Source organism: Limulus polyphemus, unplaced genomic scaffold (genome assembly GCF_000517525.1).
Source record: "Limulus polyphemus unplaced genomic scaffold, Limulus_polyphemus-2.1.2 Scaffold187, whole genome shotgun sequence".
Classification (NCBI taxonomy): domain Eukaryota; kingdom Metazoa; phylum Arthropoda; class Merostomata; order Xiphosura; family Limulidae; genus Limulus; species Limulus polyphemus.
In genome coordinates this window covers 333,687-338,342 of record NW_013665797.1, presented here as the reverse complement: position 1 = coordinate 338,342, position 4,656 = coordinate 333,687, and the positions used below count along the sequence as shown (strand labels likewise).

At 34.3% G+C, this 4,656-nt stretch overlaps 1 protein-coding gene and 1 long non-coding RNA gene across 2 annotated transcripts in view; one reads left to right on the top strand and one right to left on the bottom strand.

The window, feature by feature from the left end:
* Positions 1-898: 898 nt before the first annotated feature.
* The window catches only part of LOC106478175 (CD109 antigen-like), a 138,544-nt gene continuing 134,786 nt past the window's right edge, over positions 899-4,656 (top strand). The window contains exon 1 of the mRNA XM_022381721.1: positions 899-973. The gene's annotated coding sequence lies outside the window, so the exon portion shown is untranslated. The remainder of the gene's footprint in view (positions 974-4,656) is intronic.
* LOC111084974 overlaps positions 3,769-4,656 on the bottom strand; it is a 39,036-nt gene continuing 38,148 nt past the window's right edge. Inside the window, exon 3 of the long non-coding RNA XR_002609845.1 lies at positions 3,769-3,916. This is a non-coding gene — a long non-coding RNA (uncharacterized LOC111084974). The remainder of the gene's footprint in view (positions 3,917-4,656) is intronic.

Sequence of the window (4,656 nt, the reverse complement as noted above, 5' to 3'; positions counted from 1 at the left end):
ATTTTACTATTATTATTTATACGTAAATAACTCTATTATCTTTAATACTGTTGTTACATATGTTTCAGCTACGTTGTTATATTTTACTATTATTATTTATACGTAAATAACTCTATTATCTTTAGTACTGTTGTTACATATGTTTCAGCTACGTTGTTATATTTTACTATTATTATTTATACGTAAATAACTCTATTATCTTTAGTACTGTTGTTACATATGTTTAATAAAGCTATATTTTCTTTGTCGTTAATTATATTTAAGTCTCCTGATGGCTCCGCGGTACGGCTAAGGGTTCATAACGTTAAACATCTGGTTTCGATACCTGCAGTGGTGGGTAGAGCACGGATAACCCATTTAGTAGCTTTGAGTTTAACAACAAACAAACAAACTTCTGTTTAAGCTATCTTATTATTTTTCATTATTTCTTGTTTATTATTTAATTGCAGTTTTGTGTTTAAGTTTAAATTAGGCTTATGACTCCACTAACTAATGGGAGTTTTATGTAGCGACAATCAAACTCTTATAGCTTTTGAGAGTACCAAACGCTTGTCAAAGTGATAGAGAAACAATATCCAGACACGTCCAGCGCACGGCGAACGTGTAAAAGTGGAACAGGAGATAGTTTAGGAAGAACACTGAACGCAAAGAGAACGCGTTAAGTAACAATAATGTAAGCATCCAGCTGGCCAGTGCAGTAACCCGTCAACCCCTGGCACAGCTGTCAGTTAATGCCGGGTGGTGATACGCGGATCAACGACAGACTCGTATCTTGTGTTCAGAACTATTCAAGATCGCGTTCTTGTCGAAACTACGAACTGTTTGTTATTATTATTGGAAAGTGCTATCGATAAAACCCCGAGTGTCCAGAAAGATCCCACTAAGGCAGAACTGGAAACCAGTTTATGAAACAAACGTGTAACAGAAGTTCGCTGAAGATCTCCGATCGTCTACTCTGCCCCATCTGATGTTGGTCAGTCTCTAATTATATATCTGTGATATATAATTCCATAATTGGATAAAACTATTGTTTTCATTAATTTATACTCAGGTTTAACCCTGTTTATTTTGATTTACTGTACCTAAATATATATATATACATAATTTAAAGACAGATGACATAAAACATCCGTGTCTTATTAAAACAAGTCCTAAAGATACTTACTTCTAAATTTTTTCTGTAAAAATGATTCTGATACATATGCTTATAATGATCTAAAAATCTTGATAAAGCTGAGAAAGACTAATTAGTGAATTGTATGTTCTTCAGCCAGTCTGTTTTATTTTTAGATTTAACTCCAGTATTATTTCGAACAATATCATTATTTTAGTTCCATAACGAGACACAGTAGTTCAGGAGTTTGTTTATTTGTTGTTTAGCGCAAAGCTACACAATGGCTATCTGTATATCGGGTTTTTAGCGGTGTGACTCTCGGGCTTACCGCTGTGCCCACCATGAGTATCAAAACCCGGTTTTTAGCGGTGTGAGCCCTAACGTTTACCGCTGAACCAATGGGGAGGGGGGGCTGCTCCCATTACGGGTATCGAAACCCAGTTTTTAACGTTATAAGCCACTAGACTTACCACTAACCACCGGGGGCTATTAGTTAAGGAGAATGTGACTTTTAGATAACAAAAGTAGAGGTTAAGTAGGAAGTGAAAGGTTAAATAGAAGTTTATTTACAAGTAACAGGGGCGTTTATTATTTGGAAAGGTATTTTATAAGTAACAAGAATAGAAGGTTAATCAAAAAGTTATATATAGTCAAGAGGCAGGTTAACTAGAAGGTAATTTACAAGAAATATGAGTATCAGGTTAATTATAAGTTATTTATATTCAGAGAGAGGTAACTAGAATATGATTTACAAGTAACAATAGTGGGAGGTTAATTGCCATGGTATTTACAAGTCAAGGAAAGATAGATTAAGTTGAAGATAATTTACAAGTATCAGGTCTGGGAGGTTAATCAGAAGGTTATTTACAACTTCAAGCCACACGGGAAAAAAAAGAGGATAATTGAAAGGTAAGTTACAAGTAACATGCGTGTGAGGCTGATTAGAAGGTCATTTATAAACTAGGGGGGGAGGTTAAATGAGACGTGTTTTACACGATAACGAAGTTGATTTACAAGTCAATCTTTTGAGCTGCAGAAATAATAAAGATATGCTGCTCAATGTCGAATAATATATAGTTGTGGAGATTTCTGTCTTTTATGTACTTTGTATTTCTCTTTCCGTCTGGATACTTATCTGTACATATATATGTATAAGATTAATAATTCACTTTTTTGTTTACGTTTTCCTATCCTTTCACGTATACTCTGACCATCCTAGCACGTGTTGTGTTCTACCATTTGTGACACGCAGTATTTCAACTTACTGGTGGCAATAATTAGTTTTAATTGATTGTTGGTCAGGCAGGGCATGGCTAATGTTTAACATGTCGGGGTGCGGATAGGATGGTCCAGGGTTCGAGATGTTATACCACTGAACTCGTTTTAAAACGCGTTATAAAAGTGACAATTAATCCTGTTATTCGATTCAGAGAACTAAAAACAATCTTTATGGCGGCGAGTGCATCTAGCTAGCTGCCTTCCCTGTGCTCAGTAATTCAAAATCATGGACCGAAGGGTCTTTGACCTAGCAGTTTAGCCCACATATACATAAAGTGCTTATCAGAATGAAAATTCCAGTTTCATAATTACCATGTACTTAATGAAAGTTAATAACCTTCGAAATCATGAATATAGTGTACCTCAATATCCATATCATGAATGTTGTGTAACTAAGTGTCAATATCATGAATGTAGTGTACGTAAATATCCATATCATGAATGTAGTGTAACTAAATAACCATATCATGAATGTAGTGTACGTAAATATCCATATCATGAATTTAGTGTACGTAAATATCCATATCATGAATTTAGTGTACGTAAGTATCCATATCATGAATGTAGTGTACGTAAGTATCCATATCATGAATGTAGTGTAACTAAATAACCATATCACGAATGTAGTGTACGTAAATATCCATATCATGAATGTAGTGTACCTAAGTGTCAATATTATGAATATAGTGTACGTAAATATCCGTATCATGAATGTAGTGAACGTAAATATCCATATCATGAATGCAGTGTAACTAAGTGTCAATATCATGAATGTAGTGTACGTAAATATCCATATCATGAATGTTGTGTACCTAAGTGTCAATATCCTGAATGAAGTATACCTAAGTGTCAATATCATCAATATAGTGTAACAGTAAAATACAATATCATGAATGAAGCGCACATAAATACCTATATCGTGAATATAATTTACCTAGAAATCATTTCACGCCTGTTTTTTTTCCATATATATATATACACACACATATATATATATTGAATCTAAAGAGGAAATCTAAGAAGTATTGTAAAATATTATAACATTTCTGAATAAAAGGTATTGGTTGATTAAGAACGTTGTGGTGCGCTGTACAGTAGTAGTTTCATCAGTCGAAATACAGGGTGGCCAAAAATTATCTTTCTTATTTAATATTTTAATAATTAACTAACTAAGGAAATATAAGCATACAGTTTTCAACACTTTCTAGCCCAACTCAAACAGTTTTTATTTGCATGTCTGTAGATTTCTATGAGTGCACCATTAATGGCTCTCAGCACGTCTAACTGATATTCGTTGTAACATGTCCACAGTTACAGTGGCGATGCATGGCGCCCGTTATCCTGGTCTTTAGCTCCATAAAGTTTGCTATAGGTGTGCAACACACGATATCCTTAACATACCCCATACTTTGTTCCTGTACTGGCGTCTGTAATTACACTGCACCACAGTCACTGACTTGGTATCTTCATGCTAAACGATTCATTGAGCCCTTTCTTGTACAGTTGCCATTTTACGAGGTAACTCTACTTATTGGAGTGAAAAACAAAATAAAAAACATACAATGAAAACTGTATAATAGACACTGACATGTGAGGATCTCAATTTTTTAGATTCTAGTTTGTGATGCTTTACACAGAAAATGTATGTTAATATTTCCTATACTAAGGTACATGCTGCTTTAGTTATTATAATCTCCGAAATTAAAAACATAAATTTAACAATAAACTGTATACATTTCCTAATACAGTATTAACTGTACTTTTTCTCTCTTTTTTTTTTAATGTCACTTAACAGAAGTTTTGGTGGGGGTTGTTCTGGACCTAACAGAGATCTGAAAGGCCGAGGGGTAAGATTTTGATGTGGGCCTTCCTCTATCCACTGAGCCTCGAATCTCCCACAATCGGACACATACGTTATTGTTCTACAAATATATGCTGATATTATTTTTTAAACATTTCATTCATGGCCATTCACTACTGTCGTTTTTAAGTCATGATTCTATTTCGTATCAGATAGCCTGAAGTCAACAGAGGAGATAAAATCTTAATACACACACACACACTGCTACCACTGGTCATTTCATCAGGAATAATAAGACATTGCTACCATAGCCAAAGGTAGCCAAATGCCTCGTCATCCAATTAGTGACGCGCATGAATGGATTAACGAGATTCCCACTATCCCTATCTACTACCCGTTACGGATAAACTGATATTCTAGTTGACTTTTGAAGCTTATAATAAATTGTCTTTCAACTTTTTGT